Below are 25,527 nucleotides of genomic sequence, written 5' to 3'. Positions count from 1 at the left end.
GGATAACAGCGGGTTGATTGATGAAATAGGTGAACTGAGCCTTTCTCAACAGGCCTGACTGTAGGCTTGGATTTCCAAATGCCACCTCGTAGACTGATGGAGGCTGATGCAGCCCTGGTCTCCTCAGCCCTCTTGCACTCTCTGCTAGTCCACACCTCTGCAACCCAGCCTGCCTGAGGCACAGGCACAAGGAGACACAAACCACAAGGCCACGTGCCATCATAAAGCATATGAGCGCTTGGATGTTACTGCCTGGTGCGATATTAAAACTCAGAGTGATTGCTTCTCACCCATCTTATCCATTCTCTGCTTCAATAGTCATGTCTAAAAGGAATGCCCCCTGCAGCAGGATGAAGTAAACATCGCAGAGTAACAGCCCTGCATTCTTTCTCCAGACAGTTACAATTAGACCGGGTGATGCCCAGAGCAATTAGACAGAAATTTTCCATTGGATATAAAACATCAGCATTTTTTAGTGACACTTAATTAGCCATTTTGTATTTATGTCTATGAAGGCAAAAGTAGTTCCTCAAATCACCTTCTGGCATAAGGGTTGTGTATAGAGAGAATCTGAATCAACTTGGAGGGGGAGGGAAATGCAAGGGGGAAAAAAACTCAACAAAGCAGGAAAAACAAATTTCAGATTTATTTTACTAGAAATGGAATGCACAGTGTCTGAAAGTGCACTTTCTCCCCATGCATTTAGCAGGAGAGTACACCTTCATTTCACATTTGCAGCATTTCACATTTTGTTTCTCACATCTGTCAGTGCTGGCTGCCCCTTGGCAGTTCTCAGCCCCACCAGTAACACCAGCTAGGGACAGAAATGGGTTCGGGTCTAGGCACAGTGCTGGGCTGGATGGTACAGACACACTGGGAATACCAGCCGTTTACTGTGTGCCCCGGGGGAGCTGCTCCAGTCACCATCTGTTCCTGCAGCTCCGTGAGCGAGTATAGAAAAAAGAGCAAAAATACATGTGCGATGAAGCTGCATTAGGTCCGTAGCAATTATTTACGTCAGCTCATGCCCATGGATTTGTCTTTGCCTTTCCTGCTTCACATCCAATGACCAGGTAGGAAGTTTCATGCTGAGTGAGAAAGGTACCAGGGATAAAATAGTCTGAAACTGAGAGGTATGATGTAGGGAAATGAAGGATTATGTGCCTGAGGAGAACTACTGAGGGTCTTAAGTGGGGGAAGGGACAGAGAAAGACACTCAGAAATTAAGGAATAATAAAACTTGGATTTATTTTTAGGGAAACAGAATCAGGAGCACCTTAAAGTGCCGGCCCTTCCCACCCACCCCAACCCACCCTTAAAAATAAGCCACTGCTACCTTCAGAGGAATAGATTTGGTAGACTCTGTTCCCAGCAATTGTTTGCACGGGGTATTGAATTTGTTCCACCACCTTTTTTTCCCCCATACCACAGCAGCATTTTTACAATTCTTTAACTAGGCACTAAAAGCAGAACGTGATCCTTTGGTGATGGAGCACAAGGATAGGGAAGAAGCACTGACCTGTACTCCTTGTGCACAAGACAGCAGGGAAAGCCAGCATTAGAGCTCTTGGGGAATAGGATTGCCTTTAATCAGCTACCTCATTAGAGAACCCCTCATTAGTCTATTACTTGTAGATAATCTGGATTCTGATGTATCAAAAGGAGGGCGTGCTCCATATGCATGCGCTGTAGAGCCTTGGTGACTCTAATGTGTATTTTCCGCATTAATGCACTAAGCCAGCACAGTCTAATACTCAGCAAAGGGTGAGAAATGAGCAGCCAGAGGAAGGGATGCAGTTCAGTTCATAATAAAATACAAGTTACTTTTTAGTCTAGTTAACTGAAAAGGCAAAACAATTTAAAAAACCGTCAGCTGTGGGAAAAAAAGAACAATGATAAAGAGCAAATGGCAAAACCAAATTATTTCAGTAGGAGTTACTTAGAAAAAAGACTGTCTCTTTGCCACCCTTGCACTGAATAACATCAATGAATTCTGCCGACAATTGTCCAGGAAACAGGATTAAGTCATATATGACATTAATAAATGTGCTTTTCAAATGAAATCAACGCAAATTAAAAAATCATAATATACTAATAATAGTAAGATGTGAGCTAGCCATAAATGTTCTTCGAATACTGAGCTAAAAAAACTTTCAGACAAATGGCACCAGCACAGACCATTTTTTGCAGTTGGGATCTTTGTGGTATGTTGCAGTCCTCGGTGCAATCAGATTTGGCAGCCACGGTCTCCTTTGCAGCTGCAGCCCTCACAGATCTCAGTAACTTGATTTTATAGCACTAAGTCATGGTGGTAATTTAATGATAGGCAACTTCTCCGTTAGCAAAATGTAGGTTAGAAATCTCAGCAGAATAATCTGGGCCTCTGATCTTCAGAAATGTTGAAGGGAGATCCAGAAAAAGGTCTTTTTCTCCAAATGCAGTTTCTTCTTCATTGTGGTGCAAGTGCAACCAACAGTAGCTACCAACAGTCAGGCATACTCACACAAAAATACAAAGGAAGCCCTCAAAAGCCTGCCAATAAAAGCAAATTTACTTTAAAAATATTGTATGTGGTGGCCAGAGCCTGACTTTGAGGTCCTGATTACGTTTATCTACACAGCAAGCCTGCCTGGGATGGAAACGGAGCACCGCTGAGCTCTCTGACCCACCTTGGCTTGCAAAACTGCTCCTGGTTTGACATCATTAAAAGGTGTTTTGGGCTTATTGTCTGGGTGGAGGAATCCCACCACTGGGGCAGGAGCTGACATGAGGTCCTGGACAGGGTGGGGGAGCCCTGGGAAGCTGGGCAGGGCTGTGGGTGCCCTCAGGGCCCCAACACCCACTTGGCACACTCATTGAGGAAAGGTGGTGGCATATCGTTGAGGTTTGGCCAAGGCAGAGCTGAGTTCGGCCAGACCAGTTTCAGCTGAGGTCATGCCAAGGCTGTTATTCACACCTGAACCAGGAGAAAGGTGGCGTGTAAAAATGCACAACACATGCCGGTGGGTAAAGCAGCTACGCTCTTCTTCCAAAAGCCCAGTCCACAGCTGGAGTATGGCGTCGGGGCATTGTAACCCCCCCGCCCCCCCACCCCCCACCCCCCCACCCCGCAGCTCTCTTTACTGCACAGACAACTGGAAGTAACAAAACCACAGCTAAATATGGTCTGCTTGGAGGGAGCCGGTGGCTCTTGTCTTTCCCCGTTTACAGTATCATCCATCCGGTCCCCCTGGTTCAGCGTTTGGCTGCCCACTCACCACACCAGCACCTAGTAAAGTGATGCTTCATGCGATTACTTGGTGATTCACCGTCTTGTTTGGATTTTCTGGCTCCTGGGCTCATGTTTATCAGCAAAACACACGCTTTCTCCAGCATCAGACTGTAAGCTGATTGGAGCCATACGAAATGCCTTTGAGTGAGATGCTCTACACAGTCAGGCATAATTAATGTCTATTTAATTGAACAACGGCATCTCTTTTTATTTACAGGGCTTTACTCCCATGTCTTTCAGCACGTACTTTCCAGTTTTCCAAAATGTAAGATGTGAAAATGAACATGTAAGTGAGAATATGCTGGTTATTTTCTTTTTGAAGATCCAGTTCTTCACCTCTGTTGTACTGTGTTCACGACAGGACAACTAGCGCTGAGTGCTGCAGGCAGGATTCACTTCACCTCATTTAGACTACTTGCCTTGATTCCCAGAGGGAAGCAGACAGGGTTAACCAGGCAGCTCCAGGGTGATTCATCTAACACAGGTTGTGTGAATCACAGAGATGTCTCTCTCCAGACAGAGAAGGAGACGAGTCTCTCTGCATTAACGCTAGCCTGAAACTGCGCTGCCTGAAAGCTAGATTGGCAGTCAAATGAAATGAAGAAATCCACAACAGCCTGAAGGCAAATATTTACCAGTGCTTTTTTTGACAGGCAATAAGTAAGACAAGGTTTAAGATGTAATCATGACATATGCAACACTCAATAAAACTATCCTGCTGTAGTACAGGAGGTGCATAAATGCACAAGAAACTTGGCCACAAACCTGGAGAAACAAGTACATGTGCCATGTTCAGTGTGGATGGCAACAGGGGTCTTTTCCCAGTAGCTGCTGGGACACTTCTGGGAAGGAATTACTTCTGTTGCCATCCACACTGACCGAGTGTCACTAATACATAAGGGAGCACGGCTTGTGGAGTTTTCTGCTCTGCTTCTGCAAGCCAACTTGTATTATCACTATGCATCACCACGGACACATCCTGTTCCATCCATCCAGCCTCCTGAGAAAGGAAGATCACAGCCAGCATGTTTTTCAGGAAGCATACTCAAAAAAATGCCAGCAGTTACAATGCTGCCAGCTTCAGTCTTGCTTTGCAAAGCCAGCTCCTTGGCACTGAAAGCTCTTGTGTTCCTGCAGGAGCCAGAAAGGGCTGGCACAGCTACAGCAGGATCCTCTCAAGCTTTCTAGCTGGAACACGCACATGCACACATGTATGTCTGTGCTCAAGCTGCTGGGTGACCTTCTACGACCACCAATTTTTTGTCTCTTGCTTTCTCTCTATGGTTTTAATAAAATGTATTCATTTTGAAAGCAGGCAGTAAACACAGGAGCTGGGCATAACAAAAAAAGCCATCACTACTAACTGAAATCAATAATTTTGATGGGTGGCAGAACCTTTAAAACTTTCACTTCATTGTGCTCCAGTGCCAATCATGCATCTGCAAAATGTACATCTCTGTGATGTGTGGGACAACACTGTCCTTTTCAGAAGCAGCGGACTGCAAGTTCTCTGTCACACACATTTTTCCTTCTTCATGGTAATTAACACATTATTCAATGCTTTCTGAGCATTTTTTATGCTGAAAGCTACTAGAGTTTCACATTAATAGGGGAGGACTTGTTCTCATGAAACTAAGGACACTGAGCGTGCTACCGATTCAAAGATACAGGTGGCTAGAAAAGGGAATGTCCATCAGTTGCTCAAGCCCATTTCTCAGGTGAGCTGCTCCAAAGCTGCACACCTGACATGCATGGTTCCAGTGAACCAAAAATACTGGTAGGGATACTGGTAGGGAAAAGCTTTGATTTCTTAAGCCTGTGGAAGTAGCTACAGCCCTGGGTTTCACAAATCCTCTGTGCTGGTGGAAGTTTAATCAATGGTCAGGCTGGCAGATGTAGAAGCTAAAAGAAAAATAGCTAATTCAAAGTTCACAAGCCCAAGGAACGTAATTCTAGGATGACTCATAAACTAGATCTGATTGTTGATGCTCTACAAATCTCCGTTCTACGTAGCTCACAACTGGCTGACAGCAGAGTGAGCGAGCCGGCTCCCCAGCCACGCTCTCCCTGCCATCGTTGCATGCTCTCTGCAGCCGTGGTCTGACGGATTTTAAACAGTTCTGTGGCATCGTAAAGTAAGACTCAACGTACCACAAACATGAACTGAGATGATTACACATATCGTAGTTAATGAAGAGGGACGTGAGGGGGAACAGTCCAGACACATCCTATTGCAAAAGGCAGAGAAAATATGTTTGACTTCTGACCCCAAGACTATGCTGCTGGCAATTACACCACCACTGCTGGGCAGTATAATGCTGCCTGCAGAATTTCCGCCCCATCAGCAGGGTATTCTCAAGGGCAGCTTGGGCTCAGTGAGTCAGTGGAGGGAAATGGACCCCTTCAGAAGGGGCAGCAGAGCAGCTAAGGTAGGCTTCGGTGCTGAATTGTCTCCTGTCCTCTCCCTCGCTCACAACTTAAGGAAAAGGTGAAGCTAAAATGAGCAGCACCCTTAGGGGACAAGATGTTCTTTCATTAAAGGATCACATGGAAAAACTCTGACAGCTTACCTGATCTTCAAATATCTGCTCTTATGAGATGCCTCCCTCTCCTCTCACACTGGTGTCTATCACAAGTCACCCTTAAAATAAGTCAAAATCAAGCATAATTGAGATTTTAAAATCTGTCCAAATTGCATAAAGGGAAAACAGCAGTGAAAGTCCACATGTTCCATATGATAGGGGATCCACATCCATATGGGGATGAACACCTCATGCCCCATATACCTGCACATTTCTGGTTCAGCAAAACCTGTGCAACACACATACCTGGATGCTTCTCACACTTCACACAAAGGACAGATATATCTACTGCCTTCATTACCCTGGATTCTCCCTGCTGACTGCCCTCACCTTGCAGGTCTTCAACGGCACCTTTGGTTTATTTTCTGATTAATCACATGATTATTATTGTCCTTATGTTGCATATAACTCATTAACTTGTTAAGTGTACTTGGCAACACTCTGCTGCTGGCCTCACAACTCTGATTTCACCTCCAGACCATGCCAGTGGTTTCTCAGTGGCAGCTGCGCATAGCATAGCCTCTGCTGAAGATGCTGCTTCACCAGATTAGCATCCAACACTAGCAGAACCTCGGCTGCCTGGCCCTGGCTTGGTCTGGAAGCAATGAAAGTAGCAATCATATGTATTTATCCTTTTTGAAGAAAACAAAACGCGGTGACAGGGATAACCATAGCCAGCACTGAAGACTGGCAGCCACACCAGCTCTCTGCATCCTATGGCAAAGCAAAAGACAGAATAACCCCAAGTTCAGATTTGAAAAAGTAAGGTATAGTGTCCTGCAGAGTCAAATGCACTGTCTGTGATATTAATTACTAACTTCATTAGAGCTACACAAATCACTTGGTAGTAACCTTTTTGTTCATTTAAAGTCTGCGTCACTACTTTAGTTATTGTCTTTCCATGATGCACTTGTGGAGTGTTTGCTTCCCTGACAACAGAGCAGCAAGTTCCCCAAACCAACCTGTTTAAATGCACAAATTGTGTGCATTGCATTTGGGGGGAAAGTGATTTATTAAACACCAACATACATGGAGAAATTCCCAAGCAGGCTTAACAGACCCTTCTGCTTGCTGTCACCGCGCCAGCTGCAGCGGAGGGAAGGAGCTGCCAAGTTCAAACCCACATCAAAACGCTCAGGACTGCCATAGAGGCTGCCTCCTGTAGGGCTTGGGCAAGCCAGGGACTTCAGTTGCCACCCCATCTGGGGAACAGGCAGGGGACATCTGGGGAACTCCTCCATCAGGAGGAGATCACAGCCAAGCCAGCCCAGCCCAGAAAAGTTGGGGGTCATCATCACCTTGTTACATATTCAAGCCCATGTGGCCATAAGTGACAGCAAGCATTAAAAAGCTTAGTTCAAGCTTTTATTTAACACAGCAAGACTGAAACATCTTAATGTTAAAAATAGCCACCGTTAATACTCAGTGTTACCCAACGGCTGAACTAGGTTATAGTCTTTTTCAGTTTAATTGGGGATAGCCCAATACATAAATAGATTGTGGTTATGTTTAGCTGGGTACAAGGATTAGAGACTGGTTTAATACAGAAGCAGATCCTGATTTCCACTTAGGAAATAGAAAGAGATTATCTTGACTGTACAATAGAGCCCAAACACAATGACGAACCAGCAAATAGTGAGTTTCTTTAATTAGGGATGTTTACTGATGACCGTGACCTGACACTTCCGATGCTTATGTCACTTCCTATGCTAAGACAAGGGCATCCCTTAAGTATTATGAGATAGGTAAATACTCCAAGGGAAGAACGCTAAAGACTAAGTTATCACTGACACTGAGGGCATATGCCAGGTATTAAAAGGCGTGTGTTGTACTCCTCGTCCTGCCTCTTGTTAGTAAGGCATCCCTCCAGAGCAGCAGCCCTTGGGTTTCAGGGGTTGTACTGTGCAGTTTTATTCAGACATCTGGAGCAGATCTCTATATCGTTAGGTCTTGGGTTTTAAATCAGTAAAACAATACAGGCATAATACAGTGCTTGTGAGGAATATTGGAAAAATCACTTAGATTATTAAAAGAAATCATAGCTGGTATGGAAAATATTGCTAAAATAATAATTTGCTTCTAACTATTTAAAAGAGAACTTCTGAAACAGTTACAAAGCTGAGATTGAAAGAATTGGAAACAACATCATTATTATTTAACATACACAGTCAGAGACCAAGCTCCTTTGTGCCAAGCACCATACAAACATACATCAAAAATACAGCCCTTGTCCCAGACAGCTGTCAGCCTCATTATTAAATGAGAAGCATGGAAAACAGAAGGAAATAAAGACAGAGCACTGGTCAACAGGAAAGGCAATGGCCAGAGTAAATCATCATCACAACAGACATCAAATATTTGCAGAATAATCATAGAAGACTTTTATGTAGACTTTAATGGAGAATTAAATAGCTTTGTGGTCTACAGGGATCTTCTAGGCACGAGGAACAGCACAGGAAAAGGTATGGAAGTGTGGGAACTGTAGATAAATTCTCTTTCATTGCTATGGAAAAGAGATTTTCTTTGGAGCACAGCTCAGTACATTTCCTCACAGAATCCCAAATAGCTTTGGGGCTTTTAGCGTGCCTTTACATGGCCCATAGAATTTGTCATCCAGTTTCAGGCAATGTTCGTCATCTGTGATGTAACACAACAGTCTGTTAGTCTGAGTCCCACTTGGTTTCTCAAAAACAGAAATCACAGAAAATATTTAATTTGCCCATATTTATGTTTTCTCATTTTTTTCATTTAAAAAAATGTTTAGAACACCTTATTTTAAATTTCCAGAAGTTAGCAATAATTTCTTGATGCTTTGATGCCTTAATACTTTCTTCAATTCCCTTTTTTAATCTCATACCACAGAAAAAAACATGTCTGAAAACAAGGTTCCTACCAAACCTATTGAGCTGGGCATGAAAACCTGTGCCTGGAAACATAAAATCCTTTATATTAAAAGACTAAAGACTTGCCTATGTAAGAACATAATGAAATATGAAAACAACCACAATGGAAAAAGTGGAATAGATTTACAGTTTTAAAATAGCATGCATGACACAAAAGTTCATGGGTCTATTTAAATTTCAACAAAAAAGATGGTGGGTTTTCTCATTAATGCAGAATGCATTCATTGCGGGTTTTAAGCGCCTCGATTTAGAAACTGAAGGCAATTTTTATTAATAGCACATGTAATCCCAGCACAGGAGATTCCTCTGGTAGATTCATTTGCTCCTTACACAGGCACCCTTGGCATCAGTAGGAAAAAGGGCTGAGTAAGAACTGCTCGGCCAGGGGGGGCTCCCAGTGGCGGTGGGGTTCCTGCTGACAGTGTCACCTTGCTGCTGTCCATCAGGCAGGGTGGGCAAGCTGGCTGCGTCCTGAGGACAAGTCATGAGCGTGCATACACAGACACACACGAGTCATGATGGGTTCTGGGTCTAAACACCTGGGAGACTAGGACCTCAAGACGCTCGAGAGTACAGACACGGCCCATGGGAGGGGGAGCAAACACAACGCTCCGAGGAATGCAGGGAAGGAAAGGCCACCTTGTTGGCTGTCCACTAGCTGTAGCTGACAGCTTTTTTCTATTTCATCCTGTTTATTCCAAGAACTCCTCTGACATACAGAGAATGCTGGCTGAGTAGGACTGACACCATCACTGCGGTTTCTCTGGTTACTATGTATGGATTCAATTTATCTCAGCCTTTTCATGGAAATAGTTCATGTGAGCCAGGGAAGAAGAGAAAATCTAGTCCTCTCACCCTCCTGAGAAGGCAAATAACCACCAGGAACACCCTCTGTCCTGTACAGCTTGACATTATAGTAAAGATGTAATCAAAACAAATGTCCACCTTGTGAGAAGCCCTGGGAGATGCTGTGTTCCCCAAAGTCGCAGATCCCCAACCTCGCCCTCTTTGGAGAAAGCTGCCTTGCACCTCGTGGCCACCGAAACAGGAGACCACAGCTCGGGAACTGCAGCGGGCAGCCAGGGATGGCCAGACCTGCATGCAGCAGCCCAGCCCTGCAAGAACGGGACAGAATTTCATTAAAGAGCCCTGAAGTTCAAAAGTAACCGTAAATCCAAGAGGCATCTGAAAACTCTTGTGTAAAATCTTCAGAAAGGCAAGGAAGAGTGGAAGAGCAAGGGAGATGTTTAAAGAAGAGCATCACACAATAGTGGAGCAGTGGTGAAAGAGCCCAGAGCTGCAATGACAGGTGTGTCCCTCTGACTGTCCTTTGAAGGAATTTGAGGAATGCCCAGAACAGGTCTGAATACTGTACTAAACGCTTATTTTTAATGCCTGTTACAGATTTGAAGCTTGAGTGATTTCTGGCCCTAAAAGAGGAATTCCAAGGCACCCTGAAGGTAACAGGACAAGAGCCCTCATTACCAGTGAAGTCTCTGAAATGAGCTACAGAAGACTAAGACTAGCAAATGATAATTTCCAGCTGCTGATGCTCCCAGTACGCAGAACAGAGCTGTCACGAGCTGCAACGGCTCTCAGGAGAGGAGAGAGATGCCAGGATTGCAGAAACCCTTTACATTAATCATTTTATATAAAGTTTCCAGTGGAAACATTTTGGCACATCTGCACTTGAAAAAGTCCATAAAAACCTTGTATGAAATACGTTTCTGCTTTTCAAACTTTCCTTTCTTTGTGTATTCTCCTAATAGCTCAACATTTGCCAGCAACCTACCCCCGAGGGAGTTCTGGTGTTTCATAAACCACAAGCAGTGTTAGCGTGGGAGTTGCAACATCAGCCCACACCCATGGCCAGTTAAGATGCTGTCTCACCAGTTCCCTTCCAAGGTAACTCCCTGGCCATACACTTCATCTTGCGAGAAGTTGTGCAACGCCATGAACATTTATCTGGTGCTGTTATCACAACAGTGGGAGGAAATTCAAGGTGACTGCAACTCCCTGGCAGGGATCCCAATTAACGTGGAAATCTTTTACTGATGCTCACTGCCAGGGCATCCTCTGCTTCTTAGCAGCATAGTTACCTTCTCTGGTCATTGCATATATTGCACTAGGCAGGTTTTGTTCCTGAAAAGGTGGCTCTTAAAACATGTTTTGGAGGATCTGAAAGCACAGGATGTCCTTGTGATGGGGGACTCAGGGCAAAGTCACCCCTCAGCCAGGTCTGCAGCAACAGTGTCAGAGACTGGAAAGCAGCGACGGCACAGGGAACCCCAGGGGCGCTCTTGGCAATCAGGGGAGATGGCAGTAGAAAAAAAGCAAACCGCTGATGAAAAAGGCACCTGCTCCAACCTAAGCATCGCGTAACGGGGAGAGCAGTGCCTTCCAACCTAATGTAAGTTTGGGGCAGGGGCAGCGAGAATCCTGCAGCCAGTGCACAAAACAGGGACCTTACAAACATGCTAAAAGCTCTATACATGCCAGATAAGGCCTGCCAGTAAAATAAAAGACCCATAGTGTCATAAGCATGACTCTATACCAAATGTATGCATTGTTCCCCAAGACCTTTCCAAAAATGACAAATGATCTCAATGTCGATGTTTATTTATGTATTATTCCCTTTTCATGTACCTACTTCTTCTCTTAAAGGCATTTTCTGGCACTTAGGTAAATGATTCAGTAGATTTCATAACTGTCAAAGGCCCAGGCAGTTATCGTTATAACAGGGACAGCAGATAATACATAGAGTCTTGCAACCTTTTATTGTCACAGACCTCACAGGTGAGATGAGTGTGAATAAGAATTACCACACAATGAAATTAACAAAAAATAACCCACCAAAAAAACCAAGAAGAGTAACAGAAGGTCAGAAGAATTTATGTGGGATATCAATAAACTGTCAAAACAGAACCACTTTCCTGCATTTTTCTTTTTATCAACAATTTTACAGGCAGTGCAGTGCTGCATCCCCTGCCAGCTTCCCAGCTGGTGCTGGTGCACATGGGCTTTGCACGACTTTACACGTGGAGCAGTGAGTGGATAAAACATGATTTGCACACAGAGCTACATGACTGTACATGCAGAAGGAAATACAGCTCAAATACTTTTTTTTTTTTTTAAGACATCTTTTTTTCTTCAATGCTAAAAGATGATGAACGGAAGAATCTCTTGGTATTATAAAATGAGAAGTGTAAGTGAGCTCACAGATCTAACAGCTACACATTGTGGGCCACAGGCTGGAATGTATGCAAAAATATTTGTGTATGCATGTGGGCAGAGCTAAGTTTTCCATTATAGCTCTTTCTATGTCAGAAAATAAAGAATTTCAACCAATTATATAGTCATTTAAACAACTGTGCACTTTATAGCTTTTCCATTTTGTGTGGTCTGGCTTTCTTTATTTCATGTGTGCCATTTACCATCTCCTGTTGCCAATGGTTTGGATTCCAGTTCTAGGAGTTTTCTGTTAGTTCAGTGCTGCAGCAGATACCAAGCAACAATGTTGGCTGCGAGAGCACGTACACTCAAGTCATGTTTCATTATTTTTGGTTCCTAAGAGTATACATGAGCCTAATCAAATTCATCTGTAAGCGAGTCAAGTGTCCTTGATTAATGCTAATGAGGAAAATCTGAGGGCAGATAGGCATGTAATTTCTGCTTAATTTAAAAGACATACTGAAAACTGAAAACCTATATTGGTGCAAAGCCTATTTGTAAAACGTTAACTATATCTTTCTGCATCTGTCAGCTATAAGTACAGACAGGTTAGGAGCAGGTTTTCTCCATTGCTGCTGCCATGTCTTCTGGAGACATATGTGTGCCTGATTTTGCAGCCACATCATAGTTTGTCCCTGAGGCCATGAAATATTTATAGGGATCCTTCCATGCATTTGAACTGCAGCAAGCAAAAGAGTCCCACAGGTCCCACATTCTGAAAAATATTTAGACATCTTGTCCCCACTGATTTCAGTAGCAGGAACCTAAACAACTTGCAAAATCAGGGCCATGATCACTCACCCAAGAGGTATAAAGTAAAAACCAGTTTGTACCTGGCTGCATTAAAAGCCACTGTTAAGAGTTACTAATAGAAATCAGCAGCAGTATGGGTTCTGCAAGCCCCAGTGCTGCGCCACGGATGTCGCGTGCCAGTTCATTGTCGCTTTACCTGTTAACACGGGTGGGCATGAGACAATAAGCCCAGTAGAGGTAGCTAACCCCGGGTATGAAATATAGGCTTGCATGGTAACAACTCTTTCATGCAACCCTTTTGCTAGAAGCTTACATTGCCCAAAGAGAGGTGCCAACACCAGCGGTGTGATGTGTTATTCCCACAGCAGTGTAACCTTCCTTTTCTGGAAGTGCATGGGTAACTCCACAGCCTGATTTACCGTAGCTCCGCTGCCTGCATGTCAAGTCCACTGGCTGCTATCTCACAACATTTCAGTAATCCTGTTCATAAATAGCAGAGAGCGGTCGCTGCAGGCTGCAAAACAGCTTACAACACAAGCAGCGCTTTGGTACTCCAGTGCTGCAGAGCAGTGCAGGCAGCAGATGGGACAACGATGCTGCAGTGCCTGGGCTCAGACCTCCTGGAGGAAACATCCTGTCACCCAGAGGAGACAAAACTTCTCAGCCTTCCCCCCTCTCAGCTTTGGGCAGGGGCTTTTCTACTGAGGCTCACAAGGAAGCGTGCAGCATATAGGAGAGGGAAGTGACTAATCACTTAAAACCTATACGTTACTGTAAGTATAGAAAAGGCAATGACTATATCAGTTCTCATGTCTAGCACTGGTGCAAGGGACACAAGAGAGCAAAAATGTGTGCATGAGTTCTTGAAGTGCAATGCAAGGTGGAATTTGGGTGACTAGCCCTAGCAAAACAAGCTACCAACCCCCACCTAGCCTAACAGTACACCTGAGAGGATACAGGCATATAGGATTTTGCCAAACAATGTTCTCAGGTGCTTAAAATTCTGCACTGGCCATGTCCTCAGGTGCCACTGCTGTGGCCAAGATTATCATAACTCTTCTGCTGAGATTCACAAACCACTCACTGTCATGCCAGCTTGGTCCCTTAGGGGTTCCCAGCCCATATCTAAAGTATTCAGAAATATCCATTTAGCAAAGACATTAAAAAACAAACAAACAAACAAACAACAACAGTAGTCATTTCCATCCCAAAATAGCTAGAGGATGAGTTCCAACAAGATTTTATAGCATCCTTGTGGATAGAGCACTCATTTACTCTTTTCTTCCCCTGGAAGAGTCTCTGAGCCACACGGTTCCTGGACGGCTGCTGCAACGTGTCCCCAAGGAACCAATGTAGAGCCCAGGGATGCAGCTCAAGTGTGCCCCTCCAAACTGAATCTTTTAACCACTAGACTACAATCCTGCTTTTATATATTAGACCATTTCCATTAATATTATCAGCCTGGTGTGTCAGTCTCTGCAAGAAGTTGCTCCCTGTCACCTGCAATTCTTCTATAAACCAAGGGTTCAGGTTGCTCCTGAGAAGAGGAAGCTGCAGATATCCTTCAGAATAAGGAGCTCCCCTATGGACGAACAGTGTAAGGATCTGACTATTATGCAAAAAGTTACCTTTCCTTCTGTGCAGACCCCTCTTTTCAAGGCTGAAAGAGAGACAGAGATAACAGAGATATCTCTTGGGTGCACACAGGGGATAGGTGTGATTTTGCAGCTCGTTTGGTAAGGTTAGTCCCCCATGCTCTCCCTATACTGTGCCAGAAAAGGCCATGTGCTCATTCTTGGATCCAGCCTTCTCCCTTCGTGATGACCCGCATGAATGCTGGACACGCTGCTGTGATTTCTATTAGGTTTGCATGGCAACGTTTTGGTAGTGAGGGGCTACTGGGGTGGCTTCTGTGAGGAACTGCCAGAAGCTTCCCCTATGTCCGACAAAGCCCATGCCAGCCAGCTCCAAGACGGACCTGCCACTGGCCAAGGCTGAGCCCATCAGTGATGCTGGTAGCATCTCTGGGATAATGTATTTAAGAAGAAGGGGGGGAAACTGCACAAGACCAGCAGCAGCCAGAAGAGAGGAGTGAGAATACGTGAGAGCAACAGCCCTGCAGACACCCAGGTCAGTGCAGGAGGAGCAGGAGGTCCTCCAGGTGCTGGAGCAGAGGTTCCCCTGCAGCCCATGGTGAAGCCCACAGTGAGACAGGCTGTGCCCTGCAACCCATGGAGGTCTACAGTGGAGCAGATATCTGTGGAGGACCCACACCAGAGCAGAGGGATGCCCAAAGGAGGCTGTGGCCCCCTGGGCAGCCCACGCTGGAGCAGCTCCTGGCAGGGCCTGTGGCGCCATGGGTAGAGGAGCCCAGGCTGGGGCAGGGCTGCTGGCCGGGCTGTGACCCCACAGGGACCCACGCTGGAGCCGGCTGTGCCTGAAGGACGGCACCCAGCAGGAGGGACCCCAGGCTGGAGCAGGGCAGTGTGAGGAGCCTCCCCCTGAGGGTGGGAGCAGCAGGGACAGCGTGTGAGGGACTGACCCCAGCCCCATTCCCTGTGCCCTGTGCTGCTGGAGGGAGGAGGGAGAGAAATAGGGAGTGAAGTTGATCCCAGGAAGAAGGGAATGGTGAGGGGGGGAAAGGTGTTTTAAGATTTAGGGGTTTATTTCTCATTACCCTACACTGATTCGGTTGGTAATAGATTAAACTCATTTCCCCAAGTCAAGTCAGTTTTGCTCGTGATGGTCGCTGCTGAGTGATCTCCCTGTCCTTATCTCGATCCAAAGTTTTTGTTGTATTTTCTCTCCCCTGCCCAGCTGAGGAGGCGAGTGATGGAGCGGCTTTTATGGGCACATGGCATCCAGCCAGGGTCAATCCACTGCAGATTGCACCCACTGAACTGCTGAGGCACCAGACGACACTGGGGGCGGTTTCTGAATACCAGCCTCACACAGCACTTAACATGGATCAATCCCAAGGAGCATTAGCCCCACGGGATGCAGGGTTAGGGCACCCATGCCTGGTTCAGGGTGTATTGACTGTGTGACCCCTGGGGCCAGTTGTCTTGAAGTTCGTCGTGCAGTGTCTCCAGCTAAAGGCTTTTGAGAATTGGAATGCCATGCCTGCCCTCCGCCTGCACTCTTCTCAAAAAGCTGAGGAAACACCCAACTTCAGCTGAGGGGAAACTAAATATTTTTGTTCAGATAGTACCTCTCAGAGAACGGATGCTTGGAGCCAACTAGCAACAAGCTTGCTTGCCCAACAAGTTCAATGTCTAAAAGCATTTAAAAGCTGTGTGGATTCAATCCTCCTTGTGTGCACAGGTAGTCAAGACTGCCTTGTTTCTGTTACAGTTTGGGGCTTTGGGCATACATCATCGTCTAGTTGAAGAGACTGCTCCAAGCTCCATTAGGTTTTACCATTTCACGGCTTTTCTGGTTTGCCTGCTGACTTCCTGTTATCCCATCTGCTTCCCCATCTATTAACTTAAGCCGTACTGATGGAAATACACCAGAAAGGGATCATATGGGCAGCTCAACTGGCTACAGTAAAGGAGCTGCAACCTGTGGTAGCACCCTCTGCTATTGCAAAGGGCAAGCCAAATCTCTTGCGCATTAAGAAAGTTTAACACGTTGCTTCAAAACCAAACCAATCATCTTTGAGCTAAATATCAGCCTCTTTTCCTCATTTAGTGGAAGAGCAAAATATTTTGTAGTAGCAGAGTCTTGGCTGTTTCTGCGTCACTGCTGCCCATAACAATGCAGATGGAGGAATAGCTTAGAGCAGATAGAGCCTCTTATGGGCCTCACGGTTTAGATTATTTTTTTTCCTGTGCAGTATTTTGTAATGACTAACATTTGCCACAACTGTCTTAGCGTGTGTTTCTATACGTAAAGCTCTCAGCCCAGCAAGACTCCATCACAACTTTCAACTTCGGAAACCTCTTTTATATCAGCAATGATAGCAAACAGAAGGCACAGCCATCCTGATTAATTAATCCCCATACAGCACCTCCTAGCAACCAAAGGTTATTTTGCTAACACTTCTAGATGGGACTTGTGAGAGTATAACTTAACCACATGGGAATGCACTATCTCATTCTCGTGAGCTCAAAAGTCTTTAAAGGAAACATTACTTACCTCATTACTTTCCGAGATGCCCTCAGTGGCTGGATGGGCAGCATGACCAACAGGCAGGCTAGTCACAGCAGGCCGGGAGAGAAGGTCCGATGACAAAATATACAGTTACAATTAGGCACCCTTGCATTTTTCCCAAAGGCTAATGAAGCCCCAGTCAGACCATGGCTCCAAATGTGTCAGCTACAGCAAATTACAAAGGGTTTCAGAGCACAAAATTGATGCCATTCTGGAAGGCACTGAAAACACTCAGCTTGTGTCACTGAGTTTGTACAGCTTCAAGTGCTGATAAACAACCCAAGACATGCCCATCTGGGATGCAGCAAAATTCACAACTTTCATGAGTTTTTGACATTCTGGCACATACTATCTGTGTGAGAGCAACCTCCAGACCCCACATTACAGCAGCACTGGGACCTCCAGTACTGAAGCTTCCCACATCTACTTGCAAGTGCAATGTGGCATTCCACCCTTAAAACCATTTTCAGCAATTTAATCCCTCTACCTGACTTGGCATTAACAGTTTTTTAAGGTGTTACTTCTGTATGTCTGTAACGCTGTGTTTTTAAGATGTGTCTTTTACTAGAAAATCGTAGCTAAGCAAAGCTAGCAGAGAGTCGTCTCAGCCATGCTGAAGCATGAGGAGAAAAGTAGCTGGCTCCAGTGTTTACACTTGAGACAAACCAGGAGACTCTGCAATCAATAGTTGATTTACCTCCAGTTAACTGCTTTACATTGAAATGCGTGTCCACCCGACGTGCTTTACCAGCTATGGGAGGTCAGCATACACCCTCCTTGCTGAAAGTAATTAACATGAGGAGCAGAAATTTATATCATAATTAATTAATTTTCAATGCACTACATTACCAGGAAGCCTGAGGAGTGTTTATAACCAGTGGGTCTCCAGGAAACAAGGACATACACTAAGAGAGACCATTCACCATTAAAGCCCCTGCCTGGCGTCATATACTGGAGCATGAAGGTGCACTCGATGGACTGGGACAAACTTCACCACCGCAAATTAATTCTATCAGCCCAGAGTGCACACAGGGATGTCTCAGGAGTCTGTGCCAACATTACCAGTGATTATAAATGTACATTTCTGTTATAACACTTGCAAATAATTTTTAAATTCTAGGAATTTGGGGGTAGAGTTCTGCATTTTAACATAATAAAATGCACTTTATTGTCACTGCACTCTTCTCTGGTATTGAGAGGGATGTCAAAGTGATCTGGGAACTGCTGGTGCTCCTCCCTCCAGGTAGCACTGCATTACCCACCTAGGATTCTGGGGATGGTTTCTCCTCAGACCTTCCTCTGAGCAGCATGTCATGTCAGAGACCACAACGCCATCTTCTCTGCAGGCCTTCTCTCACACACATGGCAAATGTGTGCCTCCCTTCCTAAAGAGGGCGGAGAAACCCTTTAGTGATGGTGGCCTACCAAACAATTGATGGAAGTTGTTCTTCCTCAAGCTCGACCGCTCACAGCAGTGGTGGCAGTGGGAAGATGCTGTGGCAGGTTCTCGTGGGGACAGGGTGGGGTGTCAGAAAGCAGCAGCAAATAAGCCACCGCACTTGGACCAGGGTCTTGCTGGCAGCATCCCCAGGCAACCTCCCGGTCTGCAGCCACAGCCATGGTGTGCTGGGACAGCCCTCGGGAGCTGGGCTGGGCACAGGAGGCAGCTGCCTTCTCTCCAAGGCAGTGCAAAGATCAGAGCTTCTTATCAGCACAACTCACCGGCACAACTGTTGTTTGTTGCAGACCACGTACCAAACTCTTTACATCAGACACTGTAAGAACAAAGGGCCATATGTTTCCTGGCTTTGCAGATCATGTGGGGAGCTGGAGGCGGGGAGGAGAAGTGACTGAATATTGTCTGGTTGAAAGCAAGACATTACCCCTCCCCTCTGTCGTGCCCTGGGGCTGGCTGGAGTCCTCATGCCCTGACCCTGACCCAGCTGCAGCCTCTTGCTGGCCATGACCATAAGCAGGAAAGGTGCTCCCACAGCCAGGCGAGTGTCAAGGAGCTCAGCACTGAGCATTCATTTTTCCCAGCAACTCGCTTCCAGTCTAAGAGGAACACCTGTTCACTGTAACATCAAATCCTCCTTCCCAGTTCCTGGGTTTTTTTTGCTTCCTGACCTATTTCCTTGTATGTACCCTGTGACCAAAGTGCACCTTCTTCTAAGAGGTGCAGATCACCATTTGGAGAGAAAAAGTTCCCATTGCAGATGTCCTGCAGGGCTCAGCAGAAGCCCATAGTGGCTCCAGACACAGCTTCTGCCAGGACATGGCAGGCATTTCAGGTGGAGACGGCATGCCCTGGTACAGAGTATGGCAGCACCTCATGCCCAGGAAAGGCAGGAGCTACCTCTGCAGGGCATTCCAGCCAGATTGTTAATCTGAGGGGCCAAACCTCCCAATGAGTTCAAAATGCAGCAGGGACTGTAGTCCAGCAGCCACCACCTTTTGCTGGGATGAGAAGTGATGAAACCAGGGTGTGCCTGCAGCCGAGCCACCAGCTGGGGTGTTCACAGGGCAGCAGGTCTCAGCAAACGACTGCACTGTGGGTTGGAGCATCCCCTCTCATGATTCAGCCCTTAGCCCTCACATCTCCCATGGGAGAAAATCTGCTGAGCGGCCACCCAGGGACCAACTGGGTCCCACCTGCAGACTGCTTGCAGGTAGTCTCCAGGACAGCTTCAGACCTCAGGTTCAGAATCATAGAATCGTTTAGGCTGGAAAAGACCTCTGAAAACATCAAGTCCAACCATTAACCCAGCACTGCCAAGTCCACCACTAAACTTCATCCCTAAGCACCGCATCTACACATCTTTTAAACACTTCCGGGGGTGGTGATTCCATGACATCCCTGGGCAGCCTGTTCCAGTGTTTGACCACCCTTCCAGTGAAGAAATTTTTCTTGATATCCAATCTAAACTTCTCCTGGTGCAACTTGAGGCCATTTCCTCTTGTCCTGTCACTTGTTATCTGGGAGAAGACACCGACCCCCACCTGCCTACAGCCTCCTCTCAGGCAGCTGTAGAGAGACATAAGGTCCCCCCTGAGCCTCCTCCTCTCCAGGCTAAGCAACCCCAGCTCCCTCAGCTGCTCCTCACAAGACCTGTGCTCCAGACCCTTCACCAGCTCCGTTGCCCTTCTCTGGACACGCTCCAGCACCTCAATGTCACCACCCTCAGCCACCCCAAAACAGGACCTGCTGCTGACAACATCTGGTAACAGTCAGGGGCTGGACATTTGGTAATTAATTTTAACTTGTCATTAGAACTGTTTGTTCATCAGTCCCATTGTAAAAGACTGTTTAAAAGCTGTATTCATTCAAACATAAGCTCTCATCAGTCCCATCTTCAGGAAGCTCAGTAAGTTCTCCTGGGTCTGGGCAAAGCAGAGCCGCAAGTAGCTTTGGCTAATAATGAACAACCTCTGCAGGGGACTTCTGGTCACCAGAAGTTATCTGCCTGGCATACTGCAGAATGAAAGGGAATCGACACCCACTTTGATAGACAATTATCAGTAATGCCAGCATTTCCCCACATTTCGCCAGACTTTTCCCCATGGCCTTTCTCAGATGGTACTTCCCTGGTTCTCAGAAGCGCACTTCACATGTCACCACACTGGAATCAACCCAGCCAGGCTTGGCTTGGATGCTGTAACAATATGTCTTAGTGGAATGTATACTATTCACATGGTGAACCCCTCGAGGTGAAGCAGAAGCTCACCTGAAAGACAAAATGAGCGAGACACAGCAGTTTCAGATACCTTCCTTAGCAGGTCAGTCTTCTGTATGTTAAATTCTGCTCTGCCTGCAGCTGAGCACTCCTAAGGTACAATGGCTCACAGGCATCAGGGAAAAGCAGCTAGAGAATACCAGGCTTGCTTGAACTGGCTTTGAGCATATTCATGATTCACAAAAAAACCACAGGGCCAAACTTGAAGCATTGTTCTTCTCCTACTCAGTTCTTACCCAAAGATTTCAGGAGAAGTGTAGCCTGAAAGAAATTTTGTGTGTGGTCTCAAGATTTTATTGCCTAATTGTAATGCAGTAAGAACTAATTTTGTCCTATGGGGCTCTGACCCTCCCAAACAAAACGCCAAGATCCTGGATCCTAAGAGAATGATGCAAAGTGGCTGAATTTGGTATTGGATAGAGTTGGCACCTTCCATGGTCTTAACCACCAGTGAGGGCAGGTCTGAAGTTTACAATGGGTTGTGATGGAGCAACCTCTTTAAACTAATACCAGACATTGGAATTTAGAGAAATGCTCGGGCTGCCTTAAGTTACTTACAAGATCCTACTGTCTTCTGCTGGCCGTGGAAATGAAAAGAATAGAGAGTTCTACGCAGCCATTTCTGTTTTTCCCTCTAGGCTTATAAGCGAGCCCTGGAGAAGCGTGCCAGCACAAGCCAGATTTGCAGAGACACAGGTGCCCTGGAACTCAGCATTATGGCACCAAGCCTTTTGGTGCCTCCCCCCGTGTTCAGAAACCATAGCCCTGAGTTAGGTGCACGGGCCCATTCTGCAACACCTGGGGAGCGCTCCATACCTCAGCTGGGGTCTGCAGATACCTACAGCATCAGGAGAACGGCACAGGGGCATTCTCAGCCTCTTGATCGCGGTGTGAAGTCTTTGGCAACAAGACACCGACCTGAGAAGGCGCTTGGGGAGTTTACTGGTTCGGGCAGGCGTTTGGATGCTTCACAGCTCAGGCTGCAGCTGCAGGGTGGTTTCAGTACCCCGGGTTCGGGGGTGCCTATAGCAGCCCTGGGCAGCACGTAGGTACCCAGAGCCCTGCGCTGCCCCTAACCCGCACTGGGTTCCTCGGGCTGCCCGGTGCCCGCCGCAGCTTTGATCTACAAACTGTGGTCTTTTACGTCAGTCGCAGGCCGACACGGCTCGCCCTTTCTTTGCTGGAAGGTATAATCCCACCGCAACCTCACGGCACAGCCGGTCCCCAGGCCGAGGCGCACCTCGCTGATTTCCGCACGGAACTAGCGACGTGCCTTACCCCTGCCTGCGAGCGACCGTCAGGCTCGCATCAGGGCTCCGCTGTGGCGAAGCCGCAGGCGCTCCCGGCGGACGGCGGTGATGCCACGCTACCCTCACGCCGAGGGGTCCCCGCGGCCCCAGCCCGTCCCTGGCCGCTCCCCGGGGCGGGCTCGGCAGCCCCCTCGCAGCCGGCACCCCCGGGCCGCGCCGCACCGCCCGGCCCCGCCGTCCTGCGAGCCGCTGCTGCCACCCGCAGGTCACCCCCGCAGAAAACCGCTCTTGCTGCCTCGGCGGAACGCCGAATGAACCGAATGATGAAAAGCAAACGCAGCAAAGCAGCCGCGTGATAGGGTTCTTGCACCTTGTTGGCATGCGAGCACCGCTCGCCGTGGATGACTGAAGGTTCTTAATCTAAAACGCTCCGTGTAAGAGCAGAGGCAGCTCTGACACGAGCGGCACAGATGCAGGAGGACACCCAGGGCCGTGGTCCCATCACACCGCTGAGTTTCAGGTCCAGGAATGAGGCTGCAGCGCAGACCTTCAGGCAGGGAGCCGCACACGGTCCCTCTCCGCTGGGGGATGCCTCTGCTCTCTGCTGCCCAAAATGCTGGGAGCCTGGCACAGCTGGGCACCGGCCGGGCAGCTGCATCGGCCGCAGGAACACAAAGCTCAGCACAAACTGTGCCTGCCCCGGGAATGCGTTACCTGCAGGACTGCAGCTGTAAGAGGGAAACTGAAAACCAGAGCTGAAGAAGGAGCTGGCCTGCAGGCACCCTAATTCCCCACCTCCAAACCCCCAGGTAAATCCCCGGCTGGATTCCGACACTCGCCCCCTTACACTCCTCTTTCCCAGCAGTAACAGCGCATTTGCAGTTGGACACACAGCTGTGGCCCAGGCTGGAAAAGCGTGCTGCAGTGCTGCATCAGGCTATCCTCATTGCTTATTAACGAGTGCTTTATGCCACCATGCACCACCTCCATCAACTTGTACCAGCTGGGGTGCATAGGTCTTGACACGGCTGAGCTGAGAGAGCAACGAGCGGGAAAAACTGCCTGTGCTGTGAGGCAGGGTGCTGCTCTGAGGTGCTGCGGGGCTGCTGCACTGCTGGAGGAAGAATCAGCTCAGCAGAGCAAACTTTGCTTCTGCCAGTCCTTTGTAGCCAGGGGGTTGTGTTTTACTGCCTAGGCAGTTAAAGAAAAAACAGTTTGAAGGTGGGCAAAAATTTTGTTCTTATTGCTCTCCTGCCATACCTGTGATCTTTTCACCTCTGTGATACTTCTGTAATTCTCTTAGGGAGAGAAAAATAACTCAGTTGCCAGGGGACCACTTTTATTAGCACATATAAGTGCAGAACTAAATAAGCCATGTCGTGGGGGAAATTTTAGGTCCTCTTGACAATGTATGCTTAAGGCTACTGCTGGTGATATGGATTTTTCTTGGAAGCTTCTTTTTGGAGGTTGTTTGCGTGCTGAAGAAGGGAGCAAGCAGAAATTGCTTTCCAAACAGGTTTTGCTCCTAAGAGTGTCAGGGTCAGCAATATTTCCATCGCCAGCACGTTCTTCCCTCCTAATATTTTGTCTGTTGGATTCTGAGACCATCCTAGCTACCAGGGAAGAAACGCTCTAGCATGGTCATTTCTGGGCTGCGTTTAGCTTTCAAACCAAAGTTGAGATCTCAGGACTTGCCACACTTTAGCAGTTTCTTAAAGAGCTTTTCAGGCCATTAAAGCTTGCAACGTCTGTGGGAGGGGAGATAACAGATTACTATTGCTTTTGAGTTATGTTTTTCTTTATTGTACAGCTGTGCAAAACAACACACATGGGGACTCAAGGACTAGACAAAGAGTAGAGTCATTGCTAATAGCAGCTTGAGGAAAGCTGGTGCTACAGTTTGAAGTGGCTCCCAGGTTTAGGCAACCTTCCGCTGTTCATCTGCATGCCACAGGTTCCTTGGGTAATGATGCCTCCTCGGAGCTGCCATCAATAGTCAATAGAAGTCCTCATAACCCTTTCCAAGCTGCTGATTTCATACTGGTGGTTCTAAGTTTCCCTCCACAAAGCATTCCTAAATTCTTTCATCATATCGGATTTAAAAATCTCATTGTTCCTGAGCAGATTCTGTTGTTCTATGTCCATCACAGATTTTAGATCCCAAGAAGCTTTTGAAGATAGTCAGTGACTGCTAGTCAGTCACAGACCTCACAGATACTCACTTTCTCCATACTCCTAACACAGCCCAGGACATCACTTACACTGGAAGGAGCCTCTGGGAGGTCATCTAGTCCAACCATCTACTCAGAGCAGGGCCAATTTCAACTTTAGAACTGGTTACTCAGGATTTTGTTCAGTTCAGTTTTGAAAACCCCTAAGGATGGAGTTTCCACAGCCTTCTGGGAGGTCTCTTTCAGTGTTAATATCTTTTGCTGTGATTTTTTCCTTTTTTTTTTAATATCCAATTGGAATTTTTCCTTCTGCAGTTCATAACTGTCACCTCTTACCCTTTTGTTGTGCGCTTCTGATAAGAGTTCAGATCCATCTCCTCTCTAAGCCCCAGGTCAGATTTCTGACCTCCCCCTTCTACAGCCAAGTGTTACGCACAATTTGACTAATTTATCTTCGCACCACTGCCACTGCTATCAGATTAAGAGTTATTAACCACACTTATGAGGTGGATCATAGATACTAAAGACAGCAACTAAATGTCAAAGAAACTAAAAGTCAAAGACATTCACTAATTTGGAATGCATCATTAAGATAAAGAGTACCAGATTTTCAGGTGTGTAGAAAGGACGAATTCTGCCCACATCAGCTGCGGCTCAACTTCTTTCCAGATCGCTGTCCATCATCTTAGCTGGGGGAAGCAAGGAAAGAGAATATGTGCTCACGCAAGACTTCACTGTGATGCATATGTACAAGGCTGTTAAATATCCACAAGGCAACATTAATGCTGAACACCTACAGCTTGCAAAATATTATCTGTATCCTTTAAGGGGTCATGCTGCCAGGAAGGTTGCAAACCTCCTCATCTGGATCATACTTTTAAATTTTCAGTGATTCATAAATCAATAGAAAAGAGAATTCAGTGACTCTAAAAGCCTACAGATTAATTAGGAGGAAACGTTAGCTTTATCAGTACCTTCATGGGTGTATTGGGTTTGCATGGCAAGATTTTGGTAGGGGGGGTGATATAGACACCCGGGTCTACAGGGGTGGCTTCTGTGAGAAGCTGCCAGAAGCTTCCACTGTGTCCAACAGACCCAATGCCAGTTGGCTCCAGGACGGACCCGCTACTGGCCAAGGCTGAGCTACTCAGCAATGGTGGTAGCACCTCCGAGATAATGTTTAATGGGGCAGGTGGGAACTGCAGCCAGAGAGGAGTGAGACTATGAAAGGAACAACCCTGCAGACACCCAGGTCAGTGCAGAAGAAGGGGGAGGAGTTGCTCCAGGCGCTGGAGCTGAGGTTCCCCTGTAGCCCACAGAGGTCCACAGTGGAGCAGATATCCACCTGCAGCCCATGGAGAACCCCACACCAGAGCATGTAGATGTGCCCTGAAGGAAGCTGTGGCCCTACGGAGAGCCAGGCAGGAGCAGGTTTACTGGCAGGACTTGTGACCCCATGGGGGACCCACGCTGGAGC

The 25,527-nt window shown here is 46.9% G+C and overlaps 1 long non-coding RNA gene across 1 annotated transcript; it reads right to left on the bottom strand.

The window, feature by feature from the left end:
- Positions 1-8,236: 8,236 nt before the first annotated feature.
- LOC119145681 lies at positions 8,237-18,305 on the bottom strand. The gene is made up of 3 exons (XR_005103494.1): positions 18,158-18,305; positions 16,881-16,938; positions 8,237-8,490 (listed from the first exon to the last, which is right to left on the bottom strand). It is a non-coding gene; the product is annotated as an uncharacterized LOC119145681 (long non-coding RNA).
- Between the last annotated feature and the right edge of the window lie 7,222 nt (positions 18,306-25,527).

The sequence above is a fragment of the Falco rusticolus genome, chromosome 3 (genome assembly GCF_015220075.1).
Source record: "Falco rusticolus isolate bFalRus1 chromosome 3, bFalRus1.pri, whole genome shotgun sequence".
In the NCBI taxonomy this organism is placed as follows: domain Eukaryota; kingdom Metazoa; phylum Chordata; class Aves; order Falconiformes; family Falconidae; genus Falco; species Falco rusticolus.
This window is presented reverse-complemented; position numbering and strand designations above follow the sequence as displayed.